Here is a 14,083-nt window from a genome sequence, read left to right on the forward strand (position 1 = left end):
CAGATTTTCCTAGTCAGGACTAAGTTTGGAGAGACACTCCTATACCAGATAAAAGCTAGGGCTCTAGCTTTAACCAATGGGACCACTAATAACAGCAGCAGAAGTGTTCTGTTTAGAGATGGTTTTAATGATTCAGATGTGAAACAATGAGAGACTGGAAGTGAAAGGCTGGCAGGAAGATTAGAACCAAATATGACCATGAAAATGAGATTAAAGAAAGAAATGTTCGGACTCGGTGGCTGTGAAGCCAGAAGGAGCTGGAGCTTCTAATGAAGTTTTCAGCCAGGGAGATTTGAGTGAAGGACAGGAAGGAAAGTCAAGGGTTTCTTCTTTTATGAGTGTTTCCTTCTGTGGCTTCATCTGTCAATGTGAAGAGGCTTTGTCCTCTGTGAAAAGGCCTAACCTAGGTGGCAGGAGCCTGCAGAGAAGGAATTGATTGATGGATGCCCCAGCTTTGAACAATCCGCTCTTAGATGAGTGCTTACTACACAGAACAGCGGTTGGATCAATTCCCTGCTCATCCTAACTCTTAATGGCAAAACATATTAGTCACTTTTTACAAAAGCTATTTATTTGTTTGAGAAAGAGAGAGAGAGAATGGGCACGTCAGGGCCTCCTGCAGATGACACATGAGCCACTTTGTGCATCTGGCTTTACACGGCAGTGGGAAATCTAACCTGGGCAGTGAGGCTTTGCAAGCAAGCAACTTTAACTGTTGAGCCGTCTCTCCAGCTCACATTTTTAGTTGTTTTTTTAAAGGGCATAATTCCAAAGATAAAAATCTTTCAACAATAGCAACTATTAAGTAGAGCCTGTAAAGCCTAAATGTGGGCTCTGCATGCTTGACTGAGGGTAGAGTGAAACAACTCTGTTTGTTCCTCTTGAGTTCTCATCAGCTTGTTCTTATCGAGTTCATAGGGCGCCCAGTCAGTCCTTATGCAGAGTATTGCTGAGGGGCTGTGTGGGCTCCTCCAGCAAAATCCCCATGAACTAACTGTAGCAGGTACTTTTCTCGTTGCTGGGACAAAACATCTGCCCAGAAGTATGTGATGGGAAGAAAGGGTTGATTTCAGGTTTACAGTTTGAAGAGAAAGTTTAATCACAGTGGAGAAAGCCTGGAAACTGACTCACATCTTCATATATCATCTGAAGAGAGAGTGAAGGAAAGAGAGGAGAGAGAGAAAGAGAGAGACAGAGAGAGAGAGAGAGAGAGAGAGAGAGAGGGAGAGAGAGGGAGAGAGGGAGAGGCAAGAATGAGCTAACTGTAAGCACCCACTGGACTTTCAAGCTCAAAGTCTCCCCTCAGTGGCATGATCTTCTCTAGCACCCCCCCCAAAGGTCTGTTAGCTGAGGACTAATTAAAAGACTTGGTCATAATCACCTGAGAATTCTATATGAATGAACCACCCCATTAGCTTTTTTTGAGCCTATTTCTATTTTATTTTCCATTGAAATCTAGATTTCAAAGATAAATATATCTACATCTTTTCATTGTATTAGGATAATTTATATTATGTTCTATATTTTATACCTTTTAGAATACTGTCATTTTAAAATAGAGGGCACTTGTAAAATGAAAATTAAAAATTCATTTTTGGTAGATTATATTTCAAATCAATAAACCTTACACATGCGTAGTTTATAGACCATTAGTGATACCTTTCATATTTTAAAAATTAAAATATATTTTAATAAACATGATACTTAAAATATTTGTGTTCTACTTTTGGGTTATTTTTCCATTAGCACATTCCTTTCATTTTTAATTATTTTTTTGATTAGCATACAAAGAAATAGATTTCATCATGATATTTTTATACATATATATTACTAACTTTCATTAATAAATAGAAGTTCATTTCTTATGATGCTAGAGTCTGGAAAATTTAAGCTTAAAGTAAGTTACCACCAGAATGGAAAAAGAGAGCTCTCCAGGGCCTCTTTTATAAGGGCATTAATCCCACTCATGAGAATTTTACCTTCATAATCGCATTTTTGTCTAAATGTCCCACTAGCTAATATCATCACACTGGTAATTAGATTTCAACATTTGAATTTGAAGCATCATCTATTTGCAGACACTTACAGTGAGACTAAAGTCTCCAGTGAATTCTTTCTAGTTTTGGACTCCCTTCATTAGTGTGGCAAGGACAAGAATGGGAAAATGAGTAAAACCAGCAGATACCTCAGTATCTGATAGTATCTCAGGTATTTCCACCACACTTGTCTATACCACTGTGCTATTTCCAGTGTTCCAGAAAGTTCCCTAGCTCAAGACTTCAAGGTTCTGTCTTGTGTTGACAAGCCATTATTCTGTTGTGTCTAAGCTGTTTTCATCCTTGAAAGGAGACAGGTATATAGGCTGGCTGGGGGCAGGAAGAAAGGAAAAGGAAGGAAGAGATAATGAGACTAACCTATCTTGTTACAAACCTTGGCAAGATTGATGGGAAGTGCTTCAAACTTCTCCAAGGTTCCTGAAGGGGAACCCTTCTGTAAAATATGGATGCTTCATGGGCTCTCCACCTGAATGCATGTACAAGCTGATTTTTTAACCTCAAAAGCACAGTAGGCACAAAATTGTAATTGTAACTATTCATCCAAAGTTGAGTTTATTTTAAGCATCTATATACTGTGAGCATTTACAACAAAGGAAGGACAGCTTGTGGGAGAGACTCTGGCTAAGGGTAGTCAGAATATGATTCATTCTTCCAGTCAAGTCCTATTTCTAGAGTGGGTATAGGCTGGGCAGTATTTCACATGCCCAAAGCAAAGTCTTTCTCACTGTCATGATTATCCTGTGTGTCTACTTTTTGTTTTCAAAAATTTTTATTAACAATTTTTATACATGTCTATCATGGATTCTGAACAGAATCCCCTCTTGTTTTCTTCTCTTGACTCCCCTCTCCATTCTACTTATACTGATGACACTTTCTTACACTTGGAAGCTTCTCGCACTTGTGCGTGTGTGTCATAATTAATACCCCACCCATGCTCATGCAGGCAACCTGATCAAACTCTGGTGTCCACCACTTTTGCATTGTGATTTCTAGCTTCTGTTAATTCTGATCATAGAATTTAAGAGCCCTTCTATCTATACTTTTGAACCTGACCCAGTGATCAGGTAAAACGTTGGTGCTCACCTGCTACATGGAGTAGAGGCGTCATCTGAGCGGAGACCAGCTCCGACCAGCTCTGTTAGGTGACTCAGCGGCAGAGTGCAGACAGCAGTGTGAGTGCAGGCAAGGTCAGAAGAACCACAGTTCGGTTCCACTCACACAGACAATGAAACACTTAGGCTGAAGAGCCTTATCCATGTCTATATGCATGTCAGCTGGCAGGATCTGGAATACAATCGAATGAGAGGAAAATAGCAAGGGGTGCTAAGGTGGAGCGGAAGGAAGGTGATTTTTTTTTTAATGCAATAGTTCAGAGTGCCTTGCCAAACTTTCCAGAAGCATGGATTTGACTTGGTGAAAATGAACACTTGTGCAACTACAACTTGAGACATCTTAAGAAATTTATTATGAAAACCACAAAGGGTTTATTTCTAATAAGAAATGTCTGGAAATTGCAGGTTTACAGATTTGTGTGTTCAGATTCTTAAGATTTTATATCGAAAGTATTGTTTAATATTCAGCTGCTTTAGGTTAATGCTCAGCCAGGAGGTGGGAAGCTGAGGGTCTTATCAAGTCACATAACTCCAGGGCTCCAAAGCACACTCTGCACTGCTGACAGAACAGCCTTGGTAAATAGGTCACCTGGGTTTAGCTTCCAACCAAGCTTCATGTTGCAATTTTGGTGTTTCAAGTAACTTTATTTTGAAAACAGCTTTATTGAAATGTAATTTACATACTTTCTAATTAGACCCTTCAATGTGTATAATCCAAAGGTTTTCAGTACATTCACAGAACTGTGGTGTAACAATCATCACAATTTTAAGATTTTTTTTAATAACTTGCTGAATAATCCTGAACTTCTTGTTGCTGAAACTAAATACCTGACAAAAATCGGTTTAGGGCTGGAGAAATGGCTCAGCATGTAAGGTGCTTGCCTGCAAAGCCTAATGACCTGGGTTCAGTTCCCCCTGTACCCACATGAACCCAGGGGCACAAGGTGGCACATGCGGCTGGAGTTCATTTGCAACAGCTGGAGGCCCTGACCAACCCATTCCTTTTCTCTCCTCCCCCTCTCTCTGCCTCTCTTTTATAAATAAATGAATTAAAATATTTTTTAAAAATCAGTTTAATGGAGGAAGTTTTTTTTTTTTTTTCCTTTTAAATTTTAGTTGACAGTTCTGGGACACAGTCCCTTATAAACAGGAAGGCACTGCTGTGGGAACCTAAGGCAGCTGGTCACATTCAGCAGTGAGAAAGCAGGGAGAGATGAATGTTACTACTAAGCTAGGTCTCTCCTTTTTGTTTTGTGCCACCCAGGATTTTAGCCAAGCAGGTGCCATTCACAGTTAGAGTGAGTCCTAATCTTAAAAAAAAAAAAAAAGAAGAAAAAAAAAAAGAAAAAAATCCCTAAGAGACTTGTTAAGAGATTTATTTGCATGGTGATTCTGTTTTTCATTTTGTTTGTTTGCTTGTTTGTATTTAAAGTACGGTCTCACTCTGGACCTGGCTGACCTGGAACTCACTCCATAGTCCCAGGCTGGTCTTGAACTCAAAGCAGTTCTTCTACCTCTGCCTCCTGAGTGCTGGCATGAAAGATATGAGCTACCGAGTCTGGCTAGTATAGCTACAGCATGGCGATTCTTAATCTTTTCAAATTGACAGCCAGAGATAAACTGCCACACAGTGATTTCCTACTGTTTAGTAATCCCTGAATGCTAGGCAATACCTAGTCTACTTTAGGTCCCTATGATACTTATTTCTCTAGCATGGATATTTTTTATACATGGAATCATATGCTTTAATATATTTATATAATATGTGTAATATATTATGTATAAAACACACACATATGTAACATATATATGTTATGTATGTGTTTAATAGTATTTTTTTAATCAATTAATGATTTTAAGAAATATTTATTTGAGAGAGAGAGAAAGAAGCAGAGAGAGAGAGAATGAGCATGCTAGGGCCTCCAGCTGCTGTAAATGAACTCCAGGTGCATGAGCTACCTTGTACATCTGGCTTACATGGGTTCTGTGGAATTGAACCTAGGTTCCTTGGCATAGCAAACAAATGCCTTAACCACTAAACAATCTCTCCAGCACAATTAATAAATATTTTAACATAGGTTGTAGTATGTTCTCTCCCTGTTTTCCACTTCCCTGAAGGCCCTCCTCAGTAGGGTTGTTGGTGTTCAGTGTGGGATAACTAGGGCCTCTGTCTCTGGGAGGAGACCTGCCTCAGGTTGTTTCTACCTGCCTTGCGGCTCTTAAAATCTCGCCTCCTCTTCCACAGTAGTCCTGAGCCCCCACAGGTGTGCGATCAGTTGGTGTTGACTTCTCTGTAGCTTCTGTATTTCTGTTCTGATGTGTTTTGGTTCACTACTGTGTTGCTGTTTTCGTGGATGTGGGTTTGGGGATGGCATTGGGAGCAATATTTGTATCACCACTTCCTGTGCAAGTTATCCTGGACCCTGATGTTTGGTTGGAGAATCTCTTTTATAATACTATACTTCAAACTGACTTCTTTTATTTAGCATAATGGTTTCAAAAGCCATCCATAGTCCAACTTAAGAAAATATTTATTTATGAGAGAGAGAGAGAGAGAGAGAGAGAGAGAGAGAGAGAGAGAGAGAGAGAGAATGGGCATGCCAGGTCCTGTAGCCACTGAAAAAAATTCTCCAGATTCACATACCACCTTGTCCATCTGGCTTTTTGTGGGTAGTGGGGAATCAAACTTGGGTCCTTAGGTTTTGCAGGCAAATGCCTTAACCATCCAGTCATCTCTCCAGCTCCATATCCCAACTTTTAAAAATACATTATTTTTTTAATTGCCAAACAATGTCTTATTTTAAGGATAGCAGTAGCAGCTACCTTCTCATAGCTGTGACAAAATATCTATTCAGAAACACGTGATGAGAGGAAAGGGTTTATTTCAGTGACAGTTTTGAGGTGGAGTTTCTATCATGGAAGGAAAAACGAGGCAAGAGCACACACTGGTTCCCCACACATCCTGTGCCTCATGGGCTGAACTGTGCCTCCAACTCTATGTAGCCTGACGGTGAATCCAATGAGCTGCTAAGGCCTAGGTAAAGCTGCCCATCTCTATATAGAGTAGTCTCATTGCCACATTGCCGTATGAAAGTACATAAGCAGGATCCTCAATACAGATCAAAGTGGAAGGTCTTATTAAACCAACAAATCTAGGTCCTGGGGACATGGTTCAGTGGGTGAAGTGCTTGTCTGACAAAAAATCAATCAATCGATCAATCAATCAATCAATAAATAAAAGCCCATAGAATGTGGGGAAATGATATCTTCTTTTTTACCTTATCTGAGTCCTGAGAGAGATTTTTAAATCTTGGGGATCCTGGCAGCTGACTGTGAGATTTACAAATTACGGAGCTAGGGTCACTGTTCGAGAAACATGTCTCAGCGTACACATACCTTGTCAGCCTCATGAAATGCCGCTACAATTCACCCTCTAACAAGTTATGAAAATATTAAAATTGATATATTTGTTTGCTCCTTAGTTTGGATCTAAATTTTGATGATTTACTATTTGATTATATTGGAATATTCCAGTGTGTGAAACTTATCTTGCTATATTTTCATGGGTAACCTTCTCTGTTTGGATTAGTATGCCTCTTACTTTTTATGATAATTTAATATCATCTAGTTTGCTAATAATGGTGTGGTGGGTTGATTCAGGTGTCTTCCATAAACTTAAGTGCTCTGAATGCTAGGTTCCCAGCTGGTGGATATTTGGGAATTAATGCCTCCAGGAGGGAGTGTATTGTTGGGCGCTTGTATTGGAGTGCTTATGGATGTTACAGCCAGCTTACCCTTGTCAGTGTTCAGCACATCCTCCTTTTTCTATTGTCCACCTAATGTGAGCCATGGGGTGATGTCCACCCTCTACTCATGCCATCATTTTCCCCTGCCATCATGGCTCTTCCCCCTCGAGCCTGTAAGCCAAAATAAACCTCTTTTCCCACAAGCTGCTCTTGGTTGAGTGATTGCTACCAGCAATGTGAACCTGACTGCAACAGTAAAGTACTGAGAGTGGGGTTGCTGCTAGACACCTGACTGTGTGGCTTTGGCCTTTTGGAGCTGAGTTTCAAGAAGAATGTGGAAGGATTTGAAACCTTGGCCTAAGAGATGTCTTGCAGTGCTGTAAGTACAGCTTGATGAACTATTCTGGTCAGAGTTGAAAGACCTGATTGCAGTGAGAACTATGGACTGTGAGGTTTGGCTTATGAGGGTGAGAAAGAGCTTTGCCTGCACTCAGCTAGCAGTTTGTGTGAGAAGATTGCTGTTATGCCCATGTCCCGAGAAGCTGTGCAGGGTTGCTTTGCATAGAAATGAACTGATGTGAGCAGAGGGATCTTTAGGTGAGCTGCTGCCCATTCAGCTGCAATTGAGAGATTTCAACCTGTGAGATTGGACCAGATGACCTGGACTGGGGCAACAGGAAGAATGTAGACTCTTTTGAAGGGGTCTAAGTGCTCAAGGAGTGTCCTGTTCTTCAAACTCTGTTTTATTACCCCCTGGATTAACAATTTGGCACCCTACCTGGTATTGTGGAGTATAAGAAATGCTGGAAAGAGGGTCATTGAGTTTGCAACACGGTCTTGTGTTTTGGAAATGGCCATGGGCAGTGTGAAGCAGGTTTGCTGGTTGCCTGCATGGAGACCCAATGGGGCCATGAGGATGAGCCGTGGGTTGCAGTGGAGACCCAGTGGAGATGCCAGGACCACGAGATGGCTGCCAAGGAAAGGTGCCGGCCCCGGATGAAGTTTTCCAGGACTGTGAGTAGCCTAGCTGGAGGGGTGGATTTGGAGTTCTGGAGACTTGTTGCTGGTTAGAATTATTGGACTTGGAGATTTGTCACTGGCTAGAGTTGCTGGACTTGGAGCTACAGAGTTTGATGTTTGCCCTGTGTAAATCTTGTGTTGGTTGAATGTTGTTTTTTTCTATGCCCACTGCCACCTGTTGCAGTGTGAATGTCATTTCTGTGCCATTATGGGTTTTGGGGGGGATTTTTTTGGTATTATAGCTCAGTTGATACATGTCAGGAGCCATAGAGCAAAAGCCTCTCCATTTTGCCTGGGCCTGCTCAGAAACTGACTCATTACTCAGAAAGCTGGTCCATCCAGCTTTCTGTTAGGTACTTCTGGAACCGGTCAGCAGACTGCTTACAGAATCTTATCTTTTTGCAAAAGGCCAGTTTATGGTCAGGATGTGAAGCCTGGTGCAGTCAGGATGTTAAGCCAGTGAGGCAAGATTAGATGAACACCTAATTACATCCCCTCTAGATTTCCTGACAACTCCTTGCCCTGGCCACGTCCCCTTTCCCCTACAACCCCATATAAACCTACATGTAAGAATAAACTCTCGAGGCTGTGACAAACATCTAGCATGGTCTCCTTCTTGTGTCTGTTTGCCTTCTTTCATTCAGGTTATTTTCCCCCTCGCTTCCTTGTTCAACTTCCTGCTGGCTGGGGCCGATAAAAACCATGGGGACTTTTAAAGTTGGACTGAATGCATTGTATTTTACATCTTGTATAGTTATCATTTTATGGGGGCCAGGGGTGAAATGTGGTGGTTTGATTCAGGTGTCCCCCATAAACTTAAGTGTTCTGAATGCTAGATTTCCAGCTGATGGAGATTAGGGCATTAACGCCTCCTGAAGGAAGTGTATTATTGGGGTTGGGCTTATGGGTGTTATAAACAGCTTCCCTTTGTCAGTGTTTGGCACACTCTCTTGTTCCTGTTGTCCACCTTATGTGAGCTAGCGGGGGATGGCCACCCCTGTTATCATGCCACATTTCCCCTGCCATCATGGAGCTTCCCCTCAAGCCTGTAAGCCAAAATAAATCTCTTTCCACAAGCTGATATTGGTTGGGTGATTTCTACCAGCAATGTGAGCCTGACTGCAACAAATGGGCTTGGTAGCTTTATCACTGATTAAAAAAAATATTTTCCAATTTTTAAAATTTTATTTATTTTTGTTTGCCAGATATAGAAACCGAGAAAGGCAGATAGAGTGAATGGGCATGCCAGGGCCTTCAGCCACTGCAAATGAACTCCAGAAGCATGTGCCACCTTATGTGGGTCCTGGGAATCAAACCTGGATCCTTTGGTTTTGCTGGTAAATGCCCTATTCTCCAGGCCATCTCTCCAGCCCATTTTATCAGTGATTGTTCATGAACATTTGCATGAAATACATCTGCATCCCAAAATTTGGCATATTTGGATATATCTTTATAGAGCTTGATGTGCTTTTGGCAAAACACGTTGATGTTTACATGGTACAAATAAACTGCATATCAGTGGTTCTCAGTTGGAGATATAAGACCATGTGGTTATTCTTCTTTATCATAACTGGGGAGATGTAACTGGCAACTATCGGGTAGATGTTGCTAAGCAGATTGTAATGCAAGGATAGCCTCCACAGAAAAGGATTATCTGGATCAAAATATTAATTTTGCTGAAGCTGTGGAAATCCTCTAGAGAAGTAGTTATGTGGCTATCTTCTCATTTTTATAGCAAAGTTTTAAAAATATATATTTTGAGCTGGGCATGGTGGTGCACACCTTGAATCCCAGAATCCCCTGGGCATTTTTGATAATGTAGGCAGAGGTAGGAGGACTGTCATAAGTTCAAAATTCCAGGTCAGCTTGAGCTACAGTGAGACCCCTACCTTGGAAAAAAACAAAAACATATATATATATGTTTATATATTCATATATATATAAATTTATAATAGAGACAGAGAGAAAGAGAGAGAGGGAGGGAGAGAGAGAGAGAGAGAGAGAGAGAGAGAGAGGATGAAAATGCTAGGGTCTCCTGCAAACTCCAGATACATGTGCCACTTGGTGCCTTTGGCTCTATGTGGGTTCTGAGGAATTGCACTCAGGGAAGCAGGCTTTGGAAGCAAGCACCTTTAACTGCTGAGCCATCTTCCCATCCCCTAGAGCAAAACCTTTTGAGATAACTTTGTACCTAGCAAATAAGCATTGTGTGTACCTGGAAAGACTCTGAGAATAGTACTGCCATGGACTTCACTTACCTTTTGTTATACCTGTTAGCTTCTGTGGGAGCTTTTGCACACAGAATCTCATATAACTCCTATATTATTCTTGAATGTAGAAGTTGAAGACTTTCCAAATAAATACGTCTTTTGTTTTCAGATGAAAAATGACACGGAGAACTTAAGAGATTATTCTAACTTATATGGCTGCTTAGTGACCCCAGCTCTCAGTCTGACCATACAAGCAGAATGAAGACGCTGACCTTTTATGTTTCTACTAGGAAAGCAGGGTGATGGTGCCAGGGCCCAGAACCTTTTCCTCTATCCTCTTGTCTCCTATCTCCTCTGTCATACGAAAAATTCCAGCAGAATAATTTCACTATTCCATCATTAAACACTGATTAATATATAATATAATCATTACAATTGAATTTGTACCTCATATTCAGCATTCCTTTATTTTTATTTTATTTAGTTTTAGTACAAATATCCCACCAGCAGCACATAGTTTGCTGTTGCTGAGGGCAACAGGTGCTTTATTGAAAGGAGATGTGGGCAGGGGATGAGGAAGTTTCCTCTAATTCGAGAGGAGGGGAACAGTGCTGGCTACCCCTGAGAGTGGGATGTGCAGGGTCTCTGGCCAGACCAGGTCCAAATGGGAAGACACTAGTCAGTCACAAAGTCATGGGAGAGCCACAGAGGCCTGGCTGCAGGCTCAGGAACCATACAGGCACCTGGGGCAGGTCCCCTGCACATTCATCATGAACTGTACAAGATGAGGCTGTACATGAGTTAATTACAAAAGAGTCATATTTACAAAAGTCTGTACACACATTTGAAAAACTCACAAAATTGTCATCTATGTATCACAAGTTGCTAGACCAAAATATTAAAAATGAGATAAATTATACATTTTTCTTCTCAATTTTTTTCAAAAGGATTAATATTTATTTAAAACACATATATGCTACTTTCCATTATCAAGACCCATGAAGAAACCAAGCAGCCCAGGTTTCCTTGAACTTCTGGAGGTCTTAAGCCAAGTGGCTATGTCAGAGGACAGTGCTCAGCGTCGGGACAGGGAGCTGGCCCACAGCGCAGAACAGAATGCTAAAACACAACAGGAGGAGGAAGATGTCTTTGGTTAACACTTTGGCATTAAATAAAAGAGGCAAACAAGATGAAACCATGCAGCCTGCCAGCCAGGTTAGACCATGCAGGGACACAGGTGACCTTGAAAGTTGCCACCAAGAAAGCTGGGAGCCAGGCCTGAGCACATTTCTGCTAAAAAAAACAAAACAAAATAAAGAAAACCTGTATTTCAACCACTTGAGTGGACCTGGCAGGGAGCCACGTGCATAAAAGAACAGGAAAGGCGAGAGGGGCCACACTGGCCATAGCCAGCCCGTCAAGTAACTGAAGTGGATATAGTGCCAAGTACTATGGACACACTACCTGCTTATCTTAAGGGAGATGTGGCAATGTGGAGCCAAAGGCAGGACTTTGCCTTTAATCTGGTGCCAGCGTTCTCAATCTCGGAAAGAGCCCCAGTTCTCCCATGTGTGTGGGACAGGGATTGGCATGGCCTGCCTTGTCACTTGTTAGTTGAGGCCCTGGGTCCAGACATCAAAGCTCACATTTGTGCTTCATGTTTCAGTCTATGTTCTTTGCTGGCTGCAGTAGGCTAAGGATGGACAGAATATCTGGGCCGCTTGTCCTATGGCAGAGCATTTAGCCCAGATCCCACCTCCAAACATCCTACAGCCTTTCAACACTGGCACAGGGTGGCACAGAGACCCACTGAGCTGGATGTGATGCACAGTTCCACAGGCAGAGGGGCATGGGTGATGTCCTTAGGGGAGCTCTGCTGTTCTCAGGTGGGGACCGGGCCTTGGGGGCCATACAGGGTCACTGAGGCAATCTGGTTGTTCTGCATAACCCACAAATATGCCCCATTTTCCACGAGGTTCTTCCTCCATGCTGTGCAGGACAACAGGTTTCTCCACATGTGGCCCAGGGGCTCCAGAATGTTCTCCCACTTGCTGTGGGTCATGCATGGTTCACTCTGGCCACCTGCATTTTCTTTCTTTATGGCGAGAGGGATCTTGAACTCACAGCGGTGATAAATGTTAAAATTATAATGCCCAGGGTAATTGGTATGTAGGACAAACTTCTTCACTTTGTGTGTATTTGCATCAAAGAGAACATCCACTCCAAGATTGAAGTAGTTATAAAAGTAGTCATTGCACTTGGATGGAGCTTGTTTATGAGGGGAAGGAGAATGGATTTTCATCTTGTCTTCTGACTTATAGAAGACCTTGTGTGGCGAGCCAAGCATGCTAAGAACATCTTGGCAGGAATCACCAAAATGCACTGAACGCTCAAATACCCGCATGTTGGCATCTGCCAGTAGGCCAGGTCCACAACCTGCAGCAAGTAGGCGAAGTCGCAACCCTGGGGGTCCCGTTCCATCTCGAAGAACATCTACATTCTCAGCATACACATTTCCTAGGAAACAGCTCAGATGCATCACTGGAGCCTTGGTATCCTGCAGGCTATTTCCACTATAGCTGTACATGCATTTTACAGTTGCTCCATGGGGTATCTGAAGAGAAGCTAGACCATGGGCAAAATTGGGCTCCAGGATGTGTTGCGCCAAAAGACTGGTCAATTTGCTCAATGGTAGGAGCTATGGCCTGAGAATTAAAATGCATTCCACAATATTTTAATATAACTTTAGTCAAGTCATATACTTCAATCACATCTAATCCAGTGCTGGGTCATTCATACTGGGGCACATACCACCCCACAGGACAATGCCACCTTCCAGAGAAACAAATCCATGCAACTTGTTGAGGCTATGTGTTGGATACTGAGCCCTCTTCCTTCCATTCCATACTTAAATCTCTGATTGAAAGCATCAAACAATAGTTTGATCCCGTCCTGAGTCAGGTTAAGGATGAGGTCATGGCTTAAAGGAGACTGCTCACCGTAGAGAACCTGGACATTTTTGATAATGCGGCAATGCTTCTGAAGAATGGCTACTGCCTGAGCTAGAGGCATTCCCAGCGTGAATTCCCATTGCTCGTTCCCCAGAGAGCGTTCAGGAACCACCTCCAGGTCCAGCATTGGTTCGGTTCGCCTTCGCCGGGCCGGGCCGCCTCCCCGCAGCAGGCAGCGCACAGCGGACCGACCTCTCTGCACCTCACCGGCAGGCAGCTGCGGCAACGGAGGGAGGCAGCAGCCGCAGCGGGGGAAACTGCAGCAAAAGCCCAGCATTCCTTTATTGATATGGCATTAAATTAGCTTATGTTAACCTGGAACATACAGTGAGCAATAATAATAGAATATAAGGGAAGTAAATCTCAAATGGATGCTATAAATTCTGCTGACAAAGCTGTGGTGAAGTCAGAACACCTCGAGGAACACTGTTTCTCCTCACTTTTCTTCTGTAAGTTCTAAGCCATGCCTCCTCTTCTAGCTGTCAAATAATAAATGAGTTGGTGTTGGAGTGCCATTAGTCAGAAATTTAATTATGATCGAATGAGAGCTGGGGAAACACCGATGCCTATTAACTTGGATAATGGTGACTGCAACATTCCAAATAGTTAATACAGAGCAGGAATCCACTGGTATATCCACGAAGCTTTACTTCTTCTGTGCTACTATTTTGTGTGGAAACTAAGAATCTTAAACTGTAATTTGGAGAGTATTAAAATGAAGAAATTATATCTTCTGTTGTAGTTGTTAATTTAAAGTGAAACAGAAATGCAGTCTAAATCACCTTTGTGTACCTACTTCTCATACAAATGGTTTTCAACAAATTTTACAGGCCATTCAAAGAATGTATGCAGAAAAGTTACAAGGCTATTCACCCTACATTTACACCTTGCCTATCTGTCAAAGGTTTTCTGAAGCTTATTTACAGC

General features: G+C 42.1%; 1 pseudogene; it reads right to left on the reverse strand.

The window, feature by feature from the left end:
* Nucleotides 1-11,918: 11,918 nt before the first annotated feature.
* On the reverse strand, nt 11,919-13,283 carry LOC101610791 (annotated as a pseudogene).
* Between the last annotated feature and the right edge of the window lie 800 nt (nt 13,284-14,083).

The sequence above is a fragment of the Jaculus jaculus genome, chromosome 20 (assembly GCF_020740685.1).
Source record: "Jaculus jaculus isolate mJacJac1 chromosome 20, mJacJac1.mat.Y.cur, whole genome shotgun sequence".
Lineage (NCBI taxonomy): Eukaryota > Metazoa > Chordata > Mammalia > Rodentia > Dipodidae > Jaculus > Jaculus jaculus.